General features: G+C 41.0%; 1 protein-coding gene across 3 annotated transcripts in view; it reads left to right on the forward strand.

Annotated features, from left to right (window-relative positions):
• The window catches only part of TJP2 (tight junction protein 2), a 69,910-nt gene that overhangs the window by 5,578 nt on the left and 40,880 nt on the right, over positions 1 to 23,452 (forward strand). For 2 of the 3 annotated variants that reach the window (XM_067315308.1, XM_067315311.1), the window contains exon 2: positions 7,587 to 7,707. The gene's annotated coding sequence lies outside the window, so the exon portion shown is untranslated. Of the gene's footprint in view, positions 1 to 7,586; positions 7,708 to 15,823; positions 15,842 to 23,452 lie in introns of those variants that run through there. The other variant, XM_067315309.1, reaches the window with a different exon arrangement.

Consider the following 23,452-nt stretch of genomic DNA (forward strand, 5'->3'; position numbering starts at 1 on the left):
TCTTTCCATGTTACCCTTCTCCCGCAAAAAAATCTGATCCTTGGTGCTCCTTTGCCTCAAAACTATTTCAAGAGAACAAGCTTAACGTGTGTGTTTCTTAGCTGTATGGCCCAAACAAGAAAACGCACATGCGCTTTAAGTAGTACTGGAAGTTAACATTGTCTGTCATAATTATTTTTGTCAGCCAAGAATAAGCATGTAGGAAAATCCTGGTGCTTTTTTTTTTCTCTTCATGAGAGAGTTCTTTAACCTGTAGGTGTTGCAGACATTTTTTTGTTGAGAGGGAAGAAAGGAAAAAATTTTCTCTGTTTCCTAAGGTGGAAAGTAATTTGTGGCTATGTTGGGCAATGGTTGTCTCTTTTGCAGTTGGGTCTGAGGTGACTGAAGATGAAATCATGCTTCTGTCATCGGCTTTTACATGAAATATGCTCTACAGCTAATTAAGGGACTATAACTCTTTTCATGTATGGAGCAAAAGAAAACTTTCGCTTTGAACTCATAAGTGCTTCTTTCATGCAGAAAAGAGCATTTGTCATTCTTTCTCCTTTCCCTGAATTACTTCTTACTTGCCAAACTATTCACTGCAATGGAGTCCAGAATTTGTATAGAATGAATGAGAATAAGCTAATTTCTGAGCTAATTTCTTGCCAAATATCACCTATAGGATTTTATTTGCATTGAAATCACTGCCACAAGACTGAAACTTTTTTTTCTGTTTCATCTAAGAAAGCAGAGAAAAGAGTAGGAGACTTTGCAACAGATTAAAAAAAAAGCTTTCTGTTTTCACGGGGTTCTCTTTCTTTCCCTATAGCCAGCATAGCTTCCATGTCTTTTGATATATTGCCACAATGCATTATATCAATTTGATGGAAATGCATGTTGCCGGATTTTCTTTATCTTGAGAACTGGTAAGTAATTAACAGTGTTGTGAGGAGAAGTTGAGCAGAAAACAGAAGTACGGTGAATAAGCAAAGATTCTTTTTCGCTGAACTTAAGGCTATTCATGGCTGTTCTCTTTGTGAGCCTGGCTGGGGACCACAAGTTCCTGAAGTTGACACAAATGTTTTTCTTTAACAGCTTAATTATTAGATTACTTTTGTTCTCTTATACATTCCCAGGTAGCCTGTGTTCTTTCCATTAAAGCTTGGTGTTCTTTCTGCCTGAAAGAATACAAAGACAGAAGGGGAGTGGATGATATTCCTCAACAGGAAACAATGGATGTAGATATATTTTAGACCCTTTGTTACTGAGGGATGACTTTTGCAGAGCAAACAATGGATGTACTAATAGCTTTGAATTTCTGTTTTCAAACAAAGTTGAAGGAAATTGATAACCTGTGAGTCAGTCTTACTCCCTCTGGACATCTGAAGATTCATGAACAAGTTGGCTAAGAGGAGTACTTGGGAGCAACTTACGCTTACTGTATGAGTTTGTGAGCTCTCTGTGTACACGGCTGGTCACAGGGCTCCTTTTCTGGTCAGAACTGGCTTTGCTCAAAGAAAGAACAGATTAAGCAGAGCTGCACTAAAACATTTTTACAATTTTTTTTCAAAACCACAGTTCTAAGTGTGCTTTTTGGAAGTGTTCGTAAGGAAAAATCTGTTCCTCGGATCTCTAAGGGAAAAACATAAGGTTAAAAAGGGTGAAGGGGTGGTGATGGTGGAAAGAAGTGCCAAAACATAAGAAAAATTATGATAACATTGATAATAAAACTAACTTCAAAGGAAGATTGGATTTCATCAAAATGTTTCTCTGATTAAGCAAAACTGAATATTATTATAAACTGCTACATTCAGAAGGTGTTTAAAAACTGAAATAGTCAAAAAAAACTGCTAGTCTGTGCTGCCTGAGCAATAGGACTGCCAAAGCTATCCAAAGTCAGGATGCTGCAGGCCTGATAATGTCAGCTGTGCTTACAGACTTTTACTAGCATTTCACTTTCCTAAGCTTCTTAATACTTTGTATACTACAGATATTTGAAGTTGTAGTTCTGTGCTTTTTTCTTTTTTTTTAGTCCTGCAAAAGTAATAGTTAGCTTCACTTCATTTCTATGTTTTTAATATATTAACTGCTTTCCTTAATACATCTCAAATTTCCAGACTGCATGTTCTTTACATATCCATGTACGACCAGGTGTAAATTGGATATTTCTTTCTGTGAGTTATTTGTAGTTGTACTTCCTGAATCTGTAAACTGCTTAATATTTTTATTGTTGTTCTAGAGATCAGTCGAGTAGATTGACTTTTAATAATTCACTTGATGCTTCAGCATGTACATATCTTGTGTGTGTGAACTTAACTTACAAATTCAACTTAATATTGAGTACCAGGTAGGGCATAAATAATACAGAAGAGTAAGTAATACAGGACCTGCAAATAACTATACAAGAATTCATTGTGTTGAGCTGAAAATTCTACAGTGTAAGTTTAGAAGCTGTCATTTCCATCTTGAAAATTTCTAAATATGTAGCATTCTATACAAAGTCACCCCAACAGAAAAATAGGCATTTTAATACTAGAGAATAGCTAGAATGTACAGTTTGCAGAGGGATTTGTGGCCAGTTCTTTAGGAAAAATACTTTCTGTCCCATCTGTCCTTTTTGCATTTTTGTATAAAATATACCTATAAAGTTATAGAAATAGTATATATAAAATTATATATAACATTCATAGTATGTTAGTATCTATGTAGCATTACAACGTTTCCTTTGTTAGACTTTTGCAGTCAGGCAAGTCTCAATACTGTAATTTGGCAGTGCTGCAGCATATCTAAAATGTCAGTATTACTTCAACTTGTACATCTGTCTCCATGCTTGTAGTTAATACTTGAGGTCATTGGCATGCACAGTTACTTACCTCATGGCTGGAACAATTTTGACATAGAAAGTGGCTTCTGGCATTGTGTGAGGCACATTTGTATGACTAGTAGGTATCATAATGGAGTCTTGAGCTTGCTTAATTCTGTGTAAGTGAAGTAAGGGAATGTTTCGCCATGCTTCTTCTGATCAGACCACAGATAAATCCTCGTGCTGAGGAGGAAAGTTGAAGCAAAAGCCATTATTATCTTTCAGAGTATGCAAAAAATTCTCAACTTTTCTGTGCAGATCTCATTCCCTCAGTCGATCTGAGAGAAGTTACCTAGTGCTCCATTAGTACTTGAAAGATTATAAACAGCAGAGATTTAGCCAAGGATTAGTAAATTGGAGAGTGTGCATTAGCCGGCCAGGCTTAGACCCATGATTGTCTCTTCAATCATTTTCATTAGTGTCTTATTCAAAGATCAAATTATGTAACAATGACGTTTCAGGGGAATCTGGTAGGAGTTTTTCTTTGGTTTCTCTCTCCTGCTAACTCTCCACGCCTGATAGAGGGAAGAAGGCGTTATTTTTACACTTGAAACCTGCAGCATGTTTTGAAAAGCATCAGTTCATGTAAGTGAAGAAGCATGACTGCGTTTGGATGACAGTGCAGTGGAGCTCCTGAGAGAGTCGGAATGCGGTACAAGAAATACATAACTATTTTAGAAGCAGCAATAGGTATTACTCCCCTTAACAAAAGGGAACTGCTTCCTGAGGGTAGACATGCAAACCTTTGGCAACATCCCAGGTAAGTGTTACAAATGAGAAAAATGAGTAACTGTGGGAAAACCTGTGCTAACCTTGAAGCATGCAATTTGAAAGCTTCTACAAGAAAAGGGGAGAGTTGTTCAAACAAACAAGTAATCTTGTGTACCTTTCAAGCAGTGTATCTTCTACAGTTGTAGTTAAACTCTGTGGTTTCATTATCAATTTCTTTTCATTTACTGTCCTTGGCTAGCAGGATAATTAGAAGAAGATGTAATTTCTAAATTAGAAGTTTGCTCAAGAATAAAAATGATAAACTGGTGCGTAAATATTGGAATGAAAATGAAATAGTTATTTTTTATTCATCACTTACTCCTGGTGTGTGTGTGTGTGTGTGTGTGTGGGTTTCTCCCCACCTTGGGAGAATATACATATTTTAATTCTTATCTATGGGAGAACTAGCAGCTTCTAAAAGTGGAAAAGAAAAACTTTTTTTATGTGTATGCTGCTTTCCTTTTCTGCTAGAAAGCAAGAGTTCCTCATATTTAGGAATACTGTTTTCATAAAGGAAAGATGTAGTAATTAAGAGATATCAATTAAGATTATTAAATGTTCAAACTATGAAATTCAGAGCATTCTGTTTTGGTTAAAAACAATCCAGAGTGCTTTCTTGTGCCACCCAACTTGAATATTAGACTTGAGAAAATTCTTTTGTTGATAACTCATTTTCCCTCAAAGAGTAATAGTCTTAAATTAAAAGTCCTGTGCTCACTGAGTGTGTATATGAGAAGAAGGATTGTCCTTCTCTCCCATCTGCCCATTCTATTTAAGTAGCGTCAGTCAATGGATATCCTCATGGCCTTGCTGTTCTTTCCCGTTGTTGTCTTGCATTAAATGTTGGGCTATTCTTTAAGACATAGCAGAGGAACATAAAAAATGAGAAACTTGTTCAAAACCAAGGACTAGATATGTTTCTACTGGGTTTGATTTATTTCGTATGAGACAGATTTCAAAGAAAAGCTTGGCGTAAAAATGTGATTGACTGAACTCTGATTTTGTTCATAATCTTTCTGCAAGAGCTCCTCCACTAATGGTGGTAGCAACTGTAATACCAACTCAAATAAAGCACCCATATGATTTTTAGTTGCACCACCTAAGTGACAAAAAAAAAAAAGGATGCCAACAATTTCCACCATCTTATCGATGCAAGAATTCTTCAAGTTGATCCTAGGTTTCTGGACTTGCATTGATGAGTGCTTTTTGGCTTTTTTGTTAAAATGTGCTCATTTAAATGTGTCCATAGCACAATGCATTTAGACACCACTTTCTCATGTTCCCTTGGCTGTGACTCCCTTTGATTGTTTCATGAGAGTTATCTGCATGCCAATATCTCTGAATTTTGCAGCCACTCTTTACCTGTTAATAAAAGGTTACATGATGGCTATTAATCCTTGGAGGAACTGTGTTGGAATGTAATGGCACATTCTTACAGAATTTCTTTGTGCTTCAAGTAGCTTTGTTTGGCCAGTGCCACAACTCAAAACAAACCATTTAAAAATGAAACCTATTAACTTTAGCATCCATTCTTTTTTGCTTTATAACTTAAATGTCTGAATGATTAGCTTTCATCTACTAGTGAGTGTTAGTCAGTAGCCAAATGAAAAAGATACCAGCTTGTTTATACTTGTTTTTCTTTCCAGCGTTATTGATCAGGCATCTCCCTCCTTTCACAGGGAGGTTTAAAGTGATGCAATTGTTGTACTCACTTTGAATTGTAACTGCTTAAAATGTATTCGGATTACAGAATTGCCGTTCTGACAGTTCAACAAAAGCAGAAAAGCTTTTGGCATTGGACTTCGTTATGGATCCCTTATAGCCTGTTATTAGATCTTTCCGAGTACTAAAGGTTGGGAATTAACAGTTGCTGCAAAGTGAACCATGATTTGAAGAAAAGAGCACTGTTCTGTTTGCAGCTCCAGACTGTGATCTATACATTTGGAATAAGCAAATTAATAACTCACTTTGCTAACTTCTGCTTGTCACTCAACTTCTAGTGGTACTCTGTCAGGTTCATATAAAAGAGAATCCAATCAAATTGAATAATATTTTAAAACCAGCCATTTTTTCCCCAATTTTCAATGTGAGACACTTTCCAAAAGCTAATACTGAATGTAAGGTGTATCTGTCTCCTCCTCACTGCACAAATTCAAAGGCATGATTAAGTTAAATTCTTCCTATACATTTCTCAACCATCTCCTAAACTGAAAATCAGCGTTAGAGTGTGATTAGAGCGTGATGCCAACTCCAGTGCCATCACTTGAGAGGTGAAAATACTGACAGTAACCCAGACTAAGGTGTGAGAGAGGACAGGGAAGAAAAGCATGTTATTTGGCTAAGATGTTCATTTTAATTTCCATATCAAAGGCAATATAAAGTGTATTTTTCCATTTTCATTTCACTTGGAATAATGATATGCTTTCTGTGGCAGATGGATTTTTGTAACTGTCAGCATCTTCACAGGGAGTCAAAATGATGACAGCAGTGGTATTTTGGTTTTAGCTTTCTTGTATAACTTTCCTGCTGCTTTCTGGAAAAGAGTGTTATTCTGCACACAGCCTGGAATAGTAAAACTGATGTTTGCTCATAATGCATAGCTTTTGCTGCTCTTTGAAGATAGTGGAAGCTCATGCTTAAGCATTTGTCTGCTTAAAACAGTAGAGTCTTGGTTTTGGAAAGATGCATTTATGGTGGAAGAGTCAGCAGACATGGAAATGGACATCTTTTGTCTTCTCAATGTGGTGTCTGGGAGGTGCTTGCATTTGTGAGTTTTTGGTTTTTTTTTTTAAGAAGTTCATCTGAAACTAAATGAATTTTTTAATATCTTAGAACTTTTAAGCTTCCTTTTCTGAACCTGGGGCTTCATTATGGCTGTACTTGGGGAAAAGTGGGTGCCACATCTATAAAATGCAGTGTGGACTTGTAGATAATCGAGGAAGTTCTGCAGAATTCTTCTACTACCTCTTTCTTATGACTCTCCTGCTAGCTAGAAGTAGCTATGAGTTATTAACCAGAAGAACGTATAAATTGAGGGGGGAAAAAAACAACATAATTCTTACAAGTATGAATAAGGTCAGATCTCCCTAGAAGAGGATCTTATTTCTTTAAAGATGGAACACTTTGGAAAGATGGTTTTTGAGAGAAGTTAAGAGAGATGATCAGAAGGGTTTTTTAAAAAAAAAAAAAAGAAGAAAAAAACTGGCTTCTGTATCTATTTCTGTCAGAAATTCCTCCTTCAGCTTGGCTAAACCATTTTTCTATCCTCCCACATAGGAGGCTATAACAAGAGATGGGGGAGAGGAGGAGCCCTCTGACAAGCTGCATGGAAGCTAATATGCTGCTTGCACAAAAGAGGTGCAGCTGGGGCCTGTTGAGCTATTCCTGAGGGGAAGGGGTAGAAAAGGGTGTTGGGAAATGGTTCTTTTGTTCTCACCTGGCAATTGGAGCTGTTAACTTCCTTATTGAAACCACTAGAGAGCATGTGTCTGGTTGTTCTTATTGAGGATATGCTTCAAGAAACTGTGCTGTTACTAGTTTAATTTTGCACAATCTTGTTTTAACTGAGTAGTGTAAATGTAAGACCAAATTAAAATAAAAAATCCAGAATGACTTGGGGAAAAGACCAGTGCAACAAATAGAAGATAAGCATGCTTCCTGTGTACATCTTATTTAGCTTGCAAAAATGCATTGTTCCCTGGTGTGCAGGCCTGCCTGGATGCCTGATGAGGGAGGGTGCTTGACCTGAAGTTACTGTTAGGTTGCTGCTAGTGTAAGTGTTGCTGGGTATCTCCTTTATTTAAACACTGTTTCTGCTGGACTTCCAGAACAGCTAAAGCACACCAGACTAACCAGGGAAAATTTTTTTTATATATATATATCCTGTTTTTCTTAAGGATTTCAGTGGTTCCAGGCTTCACAGTCACTCTCTTGAAGTTATACATGACTTAAATGAGACTTTATTTTTCAGGGAGCAAACTACTGCACTGCCATCTCCTTGTGAGTGGGACTGGGAGCACAGCTGTACATCAAGCCCAAGGCATCTCACAGGAAATAGACAGAGACTGTCCAAAATCGACATTCCTCACAAGGTACTGATCAATTTAGGTCAGTTAGAACCAGTCTAATCCATTAATTTAAAACAATGGATTCTTGCCATGTATTAGCTATAATGTTTATTCTTTTAGCTGTGGTTTTAAATGGATTTGTGAAGCTGTACTTGATAGAGTATTATGCTGTAATCAAAACTAGTTCTTCTGGATTCCCATAACAACTTAGAATGAGCTCACGCACATCTACTGAAAGCTTGGTGATGCACAACAGGCCTCCTGAAGAGGAGAAACGCGTGCAGTGAACTCAATATTCTGCTGAAGTTATGCAAATAATATTGCACAGGCCTGGACTAGTTCATCTCTTAGCTAAACATTGCTAAAGAATGAATTTAATCCATGGTGGCTTCAGCAAATATAAATATTTAGCATGGATTTGGGGATAAATAAATTTCTTTAAGCACAGAGGGTAATATTAATGGAAATTTCTTAGTGACTCAGTAGGGCCGTGGGAAACACAATAGCCACACACAGAGAGAGTGCTGTTTTGCTGCATATTTTCTTGTGATGCATCATTAAGGTAAATATAATCCTTCTGTCTTTTTAACCTGCATTTGAAACCTTTTCTCAAATATTTCTACAGAGAATATAAAATGCTTGCTTTGTTTTACGTGTCAATCAAATGTGTTTGGCTTGTTTTCTCAAGTGATTAACAGATGACAATTTTAAGAGAGCAAAGAGTTTTTAGGCTCACATCTTGCAAAATTAGAATTGACTTCACTTTATTTCTTAAGAGATGAATAGCTACTGCTGCTTTAGAGATTTACTTGGAAACGTGGATGTCTGTCATTCTGTCTTTCTAATTTGTGATGTACTTGTTAACCAAAGCTACTCATCTGTTAGTTTAATGTTTTGGGACTGAAGGAAGAGCACACTAGTTAACATACTCTAAAGGCACCATAAGACAACAGAAAAATGTGTTGACATCATATAAAATAACAAACAAGCAAGCCCTATTTACCTGGGGAGGGGATATGATGTGAGAATGTCAGTGAAGTGTAGATAGGTAGGAACATCCCAGTTGTGCTCTCTAGCAGATGTGATTTTAAAGATTAATCCTCAAAAAGAACACCTTTCACGAGTGAAGTATGCTATGCAAACCTCACACTAGGGAATTTGGATACTTGCAAGCCCAGCTCTGGGCTGAACTCCAGTAGCCAGAATCAGCGATCCACTAGAAAAAGATGCTTCAGAAGCTCTATCCAGGCAACGTGCCCATGGTCTCCCAGGAGTTGTGGGCTAGTCACTGAAAGACTCAGGGGGCTGCATCCGTCTGTCTCCAAGCTGTGCTTTCTCCCTGATGATTGTTCCCTGTGTTGTCCCTGGACTCTCACCAGCCAGTTTCAGTCTTTCCTGAAGCGTAGCACCCAAAAGAGGCACCGTACCTAGCTGAGACCTTGCTGTTACTGAATAGGGCTGAATAACTGCTTTGTTTCTTAATGAGTCCTTCAGCAGGAGGTTTGCTAGTATAAATAGGATGGGGAGAGGCAGAGCTTTGAAGCAGAGTTTTAATGCTCTAAAAGACTAAGTTGGCTGAAGGAGTGCTGTCTGCAGCTTTGTTTTTTAAATTAAGCTCTCAGAAAAATGAACAAGCAAGTTTTGTGTATGTTATGTCTTGTGCATTCTGCATTTTCTTTTGCTTGTTCTTAGTAAGTAATTATATTTACTAAGATCTCCATGAGAATGGGATTTTTGTTTTCTTTGCTGTGATGTCTTAATCAATTTGTGCCATAAGAATTGATTACCGTGGTAAAGTTTTTGATGTCATAGGGCTTGCCTTCTAGTAAGGGAAGGCAGATAAATTGCTAAAAGCAGAAGATTCTGTTTCACTGCCTGGCAAAGAGTAAGCAAGGAACATGGAGGCGAGAGGAAGGAAATGAAATGTAAGCAAAATTAATGTTCAAACAGAATGTGTTCATGCAGTGCTTTCTGTTTAAAATGTATAAAAGTTGGGGGTGGGAAAGAGGTTTCCTTTGAAGTGTTGTATATATATTTTCCTATGATGTTTGAGGAGAAAAGCAGTGTATACTTGTGTGCTTTGGGTCAACTTAAACTACTTCATTATTTCATTGTTTAGAATAACATTATTAGCTTTTATAGCTTCTTAAATCAATAGGAGTCAAAGTGTTTATGCTGGAGAAAGTTGTTTTAATTTGCGCAGCATTGCAAATGATTATAAAGAAAAGAGAGAGATTCAGGCAGAGTCACTACTAAGGCCCTTTCTTGTACCCCAGCAACAGGTCACACTATCTTGTTTATTTGCTTTACTTACCAGAGTCCTTTTTAACTCTGCAGTGTACTTCACAGCACTCTGCTGATGAGAATATATTCAGAATAAATGGAGACTATATTTCTTTATTCTGTCCACTACTATTTTTCTTACTATTATCAAATTCCTCAGCATATTTCTCATGCTGCTTTGTTTTGTTTTTGATTGTTTTTATCCTGTGAAACACATGCTGCATATGAATATTTTCTAATTTGCATGTTCTTTGCAAAGATGTAGTAACACACAAAGCAAACAGTAACAGTGTCTTGTGTTGCTTTTCAGCAGAATAAAACGTTAAGTTCTTCATGTGAGAGCTAGTAGAACTGATGACCAAAAAGATTTCAAAACTGTTGAGGAAAATATCAAGCTTTATCATATTGTTCATTTCTGTAGTGCTGTTCCTAATTGTTCATAATTTAGAAGCATTTCTCACAGTAGTGATTTTTTTTCTTTCTTGTGAACTTGAAGTTGAGTTTTTATGATTGGCGTATGCTTAGAAACATGCATCTTCTTACTGTAGAGCTTTATACGTATTTTTAAAACATAGTTGATATGAAATATCTTAGTTAATCTGCATGTCTAGGTTGCGAAAAATAAAATCCTTACCATTGGAAGGTCAAAATAGGCGGCCACATGTGCCATGCAGAGTTCTGTACTGGTGGTTATCCCAGCAAAAGTATGTATGAAATGCGGGATGTTGTTTGTGTTGGGCCCTGCGTTTCTTCCAGGTGTATACCAGCCTTAGAAATGCTGTTTTGAAACCTGGAAATTGCGTATATTTGGACAGCCCTACGCTAGACCAGAGACGGCCAATGTTCCTCACTGGAACGTTTATGCTGGCATTGGCATTTGAGTCATGGAATAATATAGGAATGATTGGATAATTCAGGCTGAAAGGGACCTCAGGTGTCTAGCCCAACCTCCTGCCCAAAGCAGGGTCGGGATCAGACCAGGCTGCCCAGGGCTTTACCCAGTTGGTGCGTGAAAACCTTCAAAGATGGAGACAGCACAACCTCTCTGGGCCCTGGCTCCACTGCTGGGCTGTCCTTGGGGGCGAAAACCTCTCCTTATATCCAGTCTGAACCTCTCTTGTTTTCACCTTCTGCCTGTTGTCTCCTGTCCTGGCATCTCAGAAGAGCCCAGCTGCGTCTCCCCAACTGCCTCCCCGTCCGTGGCCAGGACCACTGCATGGTGCCTCGAGGCTGCCCATGCTCTCGCGAGCTGGCCCCAGCCCCACAACCTCTCCTCACAGTGCCAGGCTCCTGCTCCTGCCCATCTCAGTGGCCCTCTGCTGGGGTCACTCCTCCCCAAGTGCCAAGGTTGCATTGGTGTCTCCTCTTCTCCAGTCCCCTCATGACAGAGGTTAAGAGTACCCTGCCCTTCATGTGATTTAGCCCCAGTGGAGAGCTGTGTACTTGAACCATATGTGGCTCTTGAGCAGTCCAAGAATCAGAGGGCAGCAGCCCACATGTACTGTAATCCTGAAGTTTGGGTCTGCTAGGGTCCAGCTTGCTTTATAAAGAAACAGCCATAATTGGATTTATGAATCATTTAAGACTGGGCTTGACTGATTTGTGTAATTTTGCAAGCTGATGAGAACCAGCATTCTGAAGAGATTGGCAGGGAGGGGAGAAAGGCTGTTTGGCAACATGGTATTTTTAGAAACTTCTACTGTGCCTTTCATCAGAGGATCAGGAACACTTGCTTAAAAACAAAAGCAAAACTAACCATCCTGTTCAGGCGATTCAACAGCTGAACTAGCAACCTACATACCCAGTGTCTCCAGCTGAAGTCAGTTTCCAGATCTTTAAGGTTACCCATTTGCTATGCTATCTAGCACTACTCAGTGTTGAACTCCAGCGTTTTTCAAAAAAGATTAGATGCGATTGTCAGAGGGGCCAGCTAAAAGGTTTGATTGTGGGGGGAGGAGGGGAAGGCAGAGAGTGCCTGAATGACAGCACAGTAACCAGTCTTGGTTGCTGCAAGCAAGCTGCTGCATGGAGTTACTTGGTTGGCTATACAGGAATAACTGCGGGAGGCAGCTGCTTGTTTTAAGTTTGTATCGTGTAGTGTAATGTTAAATGGGTGTTCCCTCTGCTGATGCTGGAAGCAGCGCAACTGCTTAATTCACAGTAGCATTAGTTAATTTATGGAATATGTCCTAGGTTTTGCATGACTCAAGCTGCAGCAAATGATCTCTTTAAATTACTGCTGCACAGAACATAGATTGAAACTGGTTGTAGACAAACAACATCTGCCTTGATTACTTAAGTTGGAAGTTTCAGTGGGAAATGTGGTCACTAGAAGTTATTTACATGCTTCTCATAGAGTTAATGATGATTAATCCTTCCATGGAAGTTCTTGATCATAATATCTGTACACACCTTCATAACATTCAGTGAAATCCCCTGCACATGACACTGCTTTGTCCAATTATTGCACATGCGGACTACTAGCTGGTCCTAAACACTGCAGCGGACAGTGCTGCACACTTGCAGCCAAATTCATTTAGTTTTGAAACGGTATTAGCACTCAACCTTTTACTCTTTGTGCTACAGTATCCCTTCCAAGGCTGCTCACAAGTGTACCTACACCACCCTTTCAAAGTTAGGCACTGAGTGAGAGGTGCATGCAGCCCCATTTCCAAACATTCAGCACACAGCAGCCTGCATGGAAAAAACAGGCTGTTGTCCTGGGTCTCCTGCCCTCTTCTGCTTGTGCTGGTGTCCCAGGTCTGTTTTGGCTTGGACTGTGTGTATTATACGTAGTCCCTCATGATACATAGGGCAGGGTCATGTGTCTTTTAAGGGAAATTGAGTCAAGAGGAAAGGATAGATCTAATTACACATTATATGTGCTTGTTTGAGCTGTGGTTTTGGGTTTTGGTATTTCTGTGGGGCTTTTTTTTTTTTTTTTTTTTTTCCTTTTTAACCTACAGCTTACTGGGGAAGAGGATGGGGATGCCATCCTCCAAAGGAATAGCTCCTAGGTGAACAGGGTGCTTTGAGTACCTGCTGTCCTCTTCCTGCTGTAGTAACTCTGTAACTTGTAGTGCTGGAGGAGTTCCTGCAGCTCCCCAGATCCCATCTTGGGAGGATAGCTCAGTTAAAGGGAAGATGGAGGTACCCATGAAGGCCGTAAAGTCTCTTCTCTGCAGTCTAATTGCAGGATAAGTAACTTGTAAATTATGATAGCATTGATGTTACCCTAGACCTTAACAGCAGTACAGACATCTGGGCACTTGTCCAAGATCCAGTGTGAGCCAGAGAGTTTGGAGTCACTTACTGTTCACATTTTCAGGGTGGCATGAGATGATTTATCTGCACATTGCGGCACAGCAGCTGTTTGGTTTGAGAAAAGAAATAAGAAAGCAGGCATAAGAAATGTGCCCTCTGTACTCTTACAACTGAACCTAATTTTATAGACAACTGCAAGCGATATTGCAGGAAACTGAACAGAGACAAACTGATAGTCCCTTCCTAGGTGATGATCTGTGGCAAGGGATTAAAAGTCTGTTTTGATTGCATAACTGTGGTCCGTTCCTACATCTGTGTTGCAGTACCTCAGGCTAACTCAGTGTTTAACCTCAGCTGCTGCCTTAGAGCCCAGCAAAGTGTAGCCTGATAACCCCACTGTTAATGATAACACCATGTGGCTTTGATAGAGGCACAAAGTATGTTAAAACTGTGGCTTAAGCCTAAAGCCTCAGTTTTTGTCTAGAATGAGAGAAATTCTCCCCGGCTGACTCTGGGACAGGCAGGCCCATGCATTGCACTGGCTGGCGCTGCCTGCCCCCCCCCCCCCCCCGAGGGGATGGTATCTGAGGAGGGGGAGCTGAGAGGGCCAGCTGTCTGTCCTCTGCCTGGGGCTGTGCGGAGGGAGGCACTTGCAGGAGGCTGGTGCTGACAAGAGCTCGATACCTGCATGTTAACAGATGTATCTGCAGGCATCGAGTGGCTTCTCCTTTCCCTGTCCCACACCGTGTGGGACAACTGGGCATCCCCTGCCCTCTTTGAAAAAACACTCAGCCCTCAGGCTACAAACAAAAATCATGCTGGCTTCGAAAGCTATATGTTTGTCTGCAGCAAAATCCTATCAAGTTAAAAATTAGCTCGTGTTGTTTTCAGCGTGTTTCATCTTTTCAGGGAGGTTAGTATCGGATAGTGGCTTTCTCTGCTTATGTTGTGTAATAGCATCCTATGCTGATGTTGCCAGCCAGTGCTAACTGCCTTGGAAAGCTGCCTCCAGATTTCAGAGGTGTGCAGAAGTGCTCCGCAGTGCCGAGGGCGGCAGCTGGTTTGCCCTGCCCTGCTGTGTCTCACAGGGAAATTCCTGATGCCAGATGCTGTTCTTGCATCTTGCTCTGCAGAGCCCCATTTCGGTGAGGGGGCTGGCCCCTCTGCGCTTTGTTCTCCAAGGGGTCTTGGCGTTTGGCCACATCATGATACCAGGCTGCTAGTGTTGTGAGAGAGTTGGAAGTGATCGCTCACTTGCAGCACTAAGATGAAGGAGTGGATGAAAGAAGAGCAAAGTTCACACTTGGGCGTTTTTCTGCCTCTTTCCCTTCAAATTTGAGGCTAGGCCATACAAAGTAACATGTTGTTTGCATTCTTTTTTTTTAAAGCATTGGCTGAGGAAAACTCTTCCCTTACAACTTACCTCATTCTTATTTTTTTCCTTCCAAGAATTGATGATTCCTTTCAAGTTACTGGTGTTGACTCATCCACCCAAAATAATGCAACTCCAGGAAGACAGTAGCACTGGGAAAAGATTCCTTTTTTCTCACTGCAGCAGTGTGGTTGAACTTCTGCCAGTCATCTCCTACAGTGTTTCTGCCCAGTCATTTCTGCAGGCTCCTGAAAATACCATTACCTGAATAGCATGCCTTAAAAAAAAAAAAAAAAAAACCCATTTACAGCCTTGAAAACAAAATAGTCAATTTGGTTTCTGAATCAGCTGGAAAAGTGGTGAGTTGGAGACTGATACGAAAAGAGTGTTAGATGATGGAAAGGAAAAACAACTGAGGCTGCAGACATAGGTTTCAAGCATAGCTTTCAAATCAAAGCCCTTTAAATATATATATATATATATATATATATATATATAATAGAAATACAGTTTGGGGAATATATATATACTTCAATTTGAAAGCCAGGACACACATGAAAAGTTCTTAACTATATATATGTAAGTGTATATATATACTTATACTTAAGTATATATATTCTTATATATGTGTGTGTGTGTGTGTATCTGTAAATATATCTATAAATTACTACAGCATTTCTGTTTGACGAAAAGGGCTGCAGCTTTTATTTGAAGCGTTACGTTAGAGCTGCTGTCCAAGTTCGGACCAGAGGCCCGTCTGTCCCGTTTATCCTGTCAGCGGCGTCTGCTGCTGGCCGCTGCCAAGGGGAAGACTACAAGAAATATTTTTGTAAAGGGAGAATAACAATCCTTTTCTTCCCGGGGAGAATGCCAACGTTTCTTCGGGGCGGCGGGCGGCCTGGCGGCGCGGGGCCGGGGGCGGCTCTGCCAGCACAGAGCTGCTCTGTGGCCGGGCGCTGCGTGAGTAGCGGCTTTGTCCGCGGCGGCGCAGCCCGCACCCGGCCCGCGGCTGGCCCGCGCCTTGCCCGGCGCCCTGCGGCGCTCCCCGGCGCCATAGGGCCGCGCCGCGGCGCCCCGCCGGGGCCGGGCGCGTTGACGGCAGCCGCCGCGGGGCCGAGGGCGGCCGGCGGCGCCCCTGCCCCTGCCCGCAGGCCGCGCGGGGCTGGCGATGTTACCATGGGAGCGACGCAGGGCTCCGCCGGGAGCCAACCACGCGGACCCGCGGGGGGGGCGGAGCAGGTCGGTGGACTCCCCCCCTCGCCCACCCCGCTTCTCCGGCCAGCGGCCCCTCGCTGTGCCCCCCTCCCCCGCCGCCGTGGTAGCGTCCCCCCGGGGGGAGGGGCGGGGCGGGGGGAGCCGGCGGGTAGGTGCGCGGCGGCGGCCGTTGGGGGAGAGGGGTGGTGTGAGGGGTGTCTGGGGGCCGGGGTGTGCGTGAGGTGTGTGAAGGGGGTTGGGGTGTGTGTGAGGGGTGTGAAGGGGGTCGGGGTGTGTGCGGAGGGTGTGAGGGGTGTCTGGGGGTCGGGGTGCGCATGGAGGGTTTGAGGGGTGTGAAGCGGGTCGGGGTGTGTGCGGAGGGTGTGAGGGGTGTCTGGGGGTCGGGGTGTGCGTGAGGTGTGTGAAGGGGGTTGGGGTGTGTGTGAGGGGTGTGAAGGGGGTCGGGGTGTGTGCGGAGGGTGTGAGGGATGTGAAGGAGGTCAGGGTGTGTGCGGAGGGTGTGAGGGGTGTCTGGGGGTTAGGGTGTGCATGGAGGGTTTGAGGGGTGTGAAGGGGGTCAGGGTGTGTGCGGAGGGTGTGAGGGGTGTCTGGGGGTTAAGGTGTCTGTGTAGGATGTGAGGGGTCTGAAGGGGGTGTGAAGGGGGTCGGGGTGTGCGTGGAGGGTGTGGGGGTGTGAAGGGTGTCAGGGTGTGCATGGAGGGTGTGAGGGGTGTCTGGGGGTTAAGGTGTCCGTGGAGGATGTGAGGGGTTTGAAGGGGGTGTGAAGGGGGTCGGGGTGTGCGTGGAGGGTGGGGGGTGTGTGAAGGGGGTCACGGTGTGCATGGAGTGTGTGAAGGGGGTCGGGGTGTGTGTGGAGGGTTTCAGGGGTGTGAAGATTGGGGTGTGAAGGGAGTCAGGGTGTGTGTGGAGGGTGTGAAGGGGGTCAGGGTGTGCATGGAAGGTTTGAGGAGTGTGAAGGGGGTTGGGGTGTGTGGAGAGTGTGAGGGGTGTGAAGAGGGTCAGGGTGTGTGTGGAGGGTGTGGGGGTGTGAAGCGGGTCAGAGTGTGTGTGAGGGGTGTGAAGACTGGGGTGTGGAGGTGTATGAAGGGGGTTGGGGTGTGTGGAGGGTGTGCAGGGTGTGAAGGGGGTTGGGGTGTGTGGAGAGTGAGGGGTGTGAAGTGGGTCGGGGTGTGTGTGGAGGGTGTGAAGTGGGTCGGGGTGTGCGTGGAGGGTGTGAGGGGTGTGAAGGGGGTCGGGGTGTGTGTGGAGGGTATGTGGGGTGTGAAGTGGGTGTGTGTGTGCACACGTGTGTGCATGCCTGTGTTATGCCTTGTTAATCAGTAAGAGAGCAATATAATTTTTACATATGCTGAGTCTCTAACTGATTAATAATATGGTATTAGTGAGTTTGGATAAACAATTCTTTTTAAAACAACAGTATCAAGAAAAAAAAGACTTGGAAAAAAACAGCTGTGGTCTAACAGCTTCCTTATCCAACTACAAGAAATGATACACCTATTTATTATTTATTTATTGTTTAATAATGTATGCATTCGGCTGCCTGCCATGTCTTTCCTTTGCACATGCCCATCTAGCCTGTGATGAGAAAGCATTTCAGGAGCTTGCTTCTTGTGATTCTTAGTCAATATGGGCTTTTCCAACAGAATGCGGGATGTCCAGCTCGACTGTCATTTCAGGCTTTACTAATGGAGCTGTCAGAGGCAAATTGTTGGTCTTTGATTGAACTGTAGAGCTTGCTGCTAGGGTCAGTGCTTGGCACTGACTGCGCTTCTTTTATGTGTTCTAGCGCTGCAAAAATCTGCTGGATAGTGTGGATTTCTTCCAGTTGCCAGGGCTGAAGATTTTTGAAGAATTGCAGAATGTGATGAAAAACAAGTTACTTTACTGATTACTTTGTTTCCCTGAATATTTTTTTTTCTCAGAAATAGAAACAGTGGTCAATGGTTTTGGATTCTTCTGCTTGCAGAGTTATGCAAAAACATTTTTAAGCAACTGAACGGTGCTAGCTTAGCTGATCGGTAATTGTGTTTTCCTTAGATGAAGTCTTCAGAACTCCTATTTCTGTGAAGAATTGCACTTAATGTTTTGTCTGTGGTCTTACATAATGGTTGCAGTTAAAGTAGGTGCTTTGTCTTTAAATTTTTACTTTCCAGCACTTAAAATTTCCCCAAAATTGTGCTGCTTAGCATCAAAATGGATATATTGTTCCTGACCCAGTACCTTGTCTGCCAGGAAGTTTCCTTCAGTTGCTTGATGAGTTATCAGATATTTGTGTGTGCTTTACTTCAAGCTGATGCGTTACAGTAGGTCATGCTTTAAAAGGCCTGAGGTCAGATTTTTAAGACATAGTGTTAATCACAGATGCATGCCTACTGGCATTTCCAAACGCTGCTATATGCCCAGTTCCCCTTTGGCAAATCCACTGCCCCAGCTAATCATGTGCAGTGCCCAGTGCATTTAAAAACTGTTTAAGGATTGGTAAGAAGGAGGAAGAAGGGGAGGAGGAGGTCTTGTGTCACATGCCTCAGACGTACTTACCAAGCTATTGATCAGATGTGAAAAGCCCCACACAAAACTGTTGGCAATATGTATAATCCAGTCCAACATGGAGATTCCTCAAGGATGTGTCATTTTCTGTGTGGCTTTTCTTTTGAGAGGTTATTATGCTACCTTCCTAATTTTAATATCACTATGGTATTAAGCTATTGAATTTTATCAATTATCTTCTTTGTCTCTTGTAACAATTCAACACTGTTTTCCAAACTTGCTTTTCTTGTTTTACCTTGTAGAAGCCAGTAGACATTGCTAATGTCTTCTACAGCAATGAGAAATTACTAAAACTCTTGGTTAGCAATGATTTGAAAATGGATTACATTTTTCTTACATTTTTCTTTTTTTGTAAGGCTTGATTGTCTATATGCAGGTGTATAACTTCTTTTTCTCTCAGAGGGGAAAGCTGAACATTTCCTCATGTCTTGCTTCTGCTTTGTGTGTCAGAAGGTCATTAAGTATATAATGTTCTTTATGTTTCTCAAACTGCTTGCCCTTCTGAACTTCAGATTACAGTGACCTTTCAGTCAATACCTAAATGGAACTTAATGAAAAAGTTTCTAAGTCTTGAAGATTCTGAACCGTATGACTCCTTTTCAGCCACATATGCAGAAGGATTCTTTTGTTTTTCTTTCCCAGTTCTTTCAAAACCTCGTGTGATTTTTGAAAGAGACTAATAGTCAGGAAAGGAGGAATAATATTTGTTCTGTCACTTGCTGATCCTATTCTGGTCAGTTTATCATTTATGTACTTCAGTTTACAGTTCAGTGGAAATGGTCTTTTCCATTTCAGGAGAATGTGACAGTTCAGTTTCATTTAATGTTTGAGGAGATGCCTGAGGTTCCTTACATTGACATTATATGCATGTGAAGTGTTGGCTTGGTAACATTGCATCAAGAGTTCTAGTTTCAAATTGTTCTGCTGGCATCCTGTCAAGTAAAGCAAGAATGGCTGCAGATAATCTCGAATTAGTTCTCTGGGAATGAATCAACCAAGTGAAAGTTACTATATTGATATTTGTGGAAAAAAAGATGGAGAGGCAGTTGATTTCTCTCCACACTTCTCACCTTATTTTGTTGATTGAGGGTTATTGATCAACTGCTGTCATTAATACTGTTAGCAGGAATAATTTCTACATAAGTTTGAGGGGGGATTGGTTGAAATGTTCTCTGTCTCAGCATGCTTGGATGTTAGCAAAGTCAAGCACTAGAACAAAATGCAGAGTGAACTTCAGCCTCACTTTCTCACTTGCCAGAGGACTGGGGAGAAGGAATGGAAAATACTTGAATTCTTCCATTCTCTTTTGCCCTTCTATTGCTTCCTTATCTCAAAGCATTTTTATCAATGTGATCAGGTAAGTGGTGAGTTTGTGTAACACAACTTTATATTAGATGATAGGTTGCTGATGACGCTGCCCCAGAAATACTCAGGGCTGCAGTGAGCATTTACACATAGCTTTATTGCTTGAAAAAGCAGTTATACTTCTTTGGAAGCCCTGAGGTAGAAACTCTACTGTGAGCAGGGGGATTCTGAATGTGGTTTACTGAAGCAGGTGCAGCTGGCTTAATCCATTAACTCATGGTAGTTGATATGTCAGGGAGGGACAGGGATGAAACCAAGTGATTTTTTTGTTTGTTTGTGTGTTCCCAGTTCTTTTTTCAAATGTACTGGGAGGAGGGTCCGTATGAGGCATACAGACCCAGTCCCTTCAAATGCAGTCCCAGGAGCAATTTTATGGATGGCAGAATAAATACTGAACTTGTGCTACAGTTTAGCTCTCATGTTAAATATGTGCATGTTGTGTTAAAGTTTAGGGGTCGCATTTAGCAATGCTTTCTGGCATGAAAGAGTAAGCAATTGAGACATCTTGTGAGGGAAAGGTGGATTGCTGAAGACTCTGAGGGCATGACTATCATAGCAGAAAGAAAGGAAGGAGGAGAGATGTGACAGAAAACAGACTTGTAAAAATCCTTTGAGGATGGGATATCTGAAAAGTAGGAAGTGGCTTTAAAACGAAGACTGCAGAGCAATCAATAGCTTCACTGCATACTGATAACTTCACTGTAACTCCATAAGACTTTGCTAATAAACAGGATATACACAGAAGATACTTGTGACTGCTCATCCTGTTCATGTATCTGAATGATGCTGAACATATGACTTTAAGCTCAGAACTACTTAACTAACTTTAATAAAGCTAATCATAGAGATTTGATTGAGATTTTTAGACTCGTCAATTTTTGACTTGCTTTTTAACAGAAATCTGAATTAGGCTTTTAGTATTATGGACATTCAAATTAAGCTTTTATTTATCTGCCTCATGTGACTATGACCTCCTCTGTGACATTTATGTTTTGGGAGGGTTGTGACATGACATCAATAGTCGTATGAAGTATATTTTATTCTGTGAATTTTATGGAGTTTCATTCTTAAAGTGCAGTCAAATATACCATCAAAACTACTGGACCATGCAGAACCTTCTTCAGGTTTGTTTCCATCAGTCAGGAAAAGAGAGCTAATGTGACAATATGTAATCTTATTGCCGCAGGAATGTTCAAGAAAAGTAAAATGCTTGCAAGAATATGGCACATCATACTTCTTCTAATAGAGTTAGAACAAAGGGTACTAGAAACCTTAACAGGGAAAGAAAAATCTAATTTGGTTTGTGACTAAGCTCGGAAACAAACAATTGTACCTTTGTTTGAATTGTCTTGCATTATGACCGGATGATTAAATATAAATGCTGACCTGATTGGATTGTATCCCAGCAATGAATTGGCCTTTTAAAAACAAGTTACATGAAGCAGTAGGCAGATACCCATCTTGTTTTTCTCAGATTCGGGAGCTTTAGTTTTTGGATAACAAAGTTTATGTAATCACAGAATCTGTAAGGATCATGGAATAGCAGAAATGCAGTTTCTGTCTGGTAGTTGCTTCTTGTGCTTGATTTGCTATTTGAACATGGGGGGAAGAAACCAAAGCATTTAGCAGCAGAAACAGAAGAAAATATATCACTATAGTTCAATAAGAATTGTAATTAGTGCTCTGAATCACATAATAGATGTGATGATTTGGTTTGTTTTTTTCTTTCATATTTGTATTTTAAGATACAAGTGTAAAAGCCGTGCTTTGGCTGCCGAGATTCTGAAATGAGACACTTCAAGGACAGCAGCTCTACTTTTCATGTTTTTCCACAGTTAAACTAGTAAAAGACATCTAAGCCATCCAGCATAATGAAACTGATTGATCAGGCACACCTAATGAGTTTTGTTTTCATCTCCATCAATCCCCAATTCCGCAAGTATATCAGTGCAGACTTTTCATATGAATGCCAAACAAAAAAGTGGTCCTGTTGAACTCAAGCTTGTGCACAAACTGCTTGTGTATTTGTGCTCTCAGACTTGGATTGCATGGGTGTCTAAAGCAGCAGGAAAAACAGAAGCAAGGCAAATGGAAAGTAATGCTTTATGTTTACAGTTAAAATGAATGTAGGTGGTTATGTTAGACAACTGTTAAAGCTTTTTTTTTTTTTTTTTAGGTAGACTAAAAGCTTAGTATCCCTTCAGTCAAGTTACCTTCTTGTAGTGTAAACAAAAATTTTAATATACCACCTTAATTCTGTGGTGTAAGAAAGGATGAAAAGAAAGCAAAACTATCAGGAAAGAAAAACAGAAAATAAACTGTCTCCTCCTCACTTCCCTGTGTGTATACATATTTGCTGCATACACAACTAAAATTGATCTTTCAGCTTTTTACCTAGATTAATTCTAATGTTCATCTGAAGCTGTTTGACTTCCAGCTTGCTATCTCTTGAAGCATTACTGTGTTTTTAAGAAGTGACTTTAAAAAGGGGAAAACCACCTTATTAACTTTATTGCAGGACTGAGCATCCACCAAGTCTGAGATGTGGGGTTTGTTCAGTTCTCTAGAACCCCTACACCACATGGGAGAATGAATTACCATTTTCAAGGTTTTTCCATTGGAGTGATGCTGTGCATCCCAGAACACTTAGGAAACCAGGCTTTCCTCTGTGAAACAACATCTGAAAGGGAAAAAAATTTTGATGAAAAAATGTTAGTTCCCACAGGCTTGTTCCTCAAGAGGCAGAAATTACTGTGTGGAAAATAAAACATTTTTGCTCTTTTTTTTGGAAACAGGATATATTTTCTTCTCTGAAAAGGTGATTTCACATTTCAATTGAAGTTGTTCCCTGCGCAAATTTTGAACAATTGGTTGTTTCCTGTTGGGGGAAGCACTGGAACAATTGCAGCATAATTTTGACAGGGTAATGACAGAGCTGTTCTTACAGCTCTGGGCAAAAGATAGTGGAGGGAACTTGCTGCTGAAATAGATCTAAGCTATATTTTTATGAATTTTATGATTTTTGTAGGTATGACCTGTGGGTCTTGCAGCTGTGTTTTGATTACAGTCAATTTCATTTTTTTCCTTCTTGAATAGGCTTCTGTTTAGTTTGTAATGGGATATTGTACTGGGTTTTGGTGATGCATATGTATGCATCTAAACTCAGTAGAATGCAGCTGTAGCCTTACAGCAGTTCTGACTATCTCTTCTACCCTGTCCCAGATGAGTTTGGAAGTTTTGCATGTATATTTTAATTTTGTAGCTTGCCAAAGTTGTAAACTGTTGTGGAGTTTGTGTTCTGAATAAGTTGTTACGCTTTGGGGTGAATAAGTCTCTTTGCCCTTCTCACTGTGTTTTTTCACAGTAAAGGTGAATGAAGAGTTGCTCCTGATAGCACACCATTCTGTAGTTTAGGTGGCTGCTTTTATATTTACCCCCTTCCAACAGTTACAGAGGGAGCAGGCATTTTTTAAAAGATAGTTGTTCAATAAGCATCACAGTCTTTAAAAAAAAAAAAAAAGGCACTGTATAATCCTGAATATGTTTTAGATACTGAATTGAAATGATTAACAATTGTTCTTACTGGCAGAGATTGCAAGTACTGCGGAATATAAGTGAATAAATTTTAGATAATTCCAGTGTGTATGTTTTGCTTGATTTTTCAAGTTTAACAAGAAAGTATGCCTTTATGTCCGTAGAATCAGTATCCTAAAGACCTCATTG

This window comes from Apteryx mantelli, chromosome Z (genome assembly GCF_036417845.1).
Source record: "Apteryx mantelli isolate bAptMan1 chromosome Z, bAptMan1.hap1, whole genome shotgun sequence".
Classification (NCBI taxonomy): Eukaryota; Metazoa; Chordata; class Aves; order Apterygiformes; family Apterygidae; genus Apteryx; species Apteryx mantelli.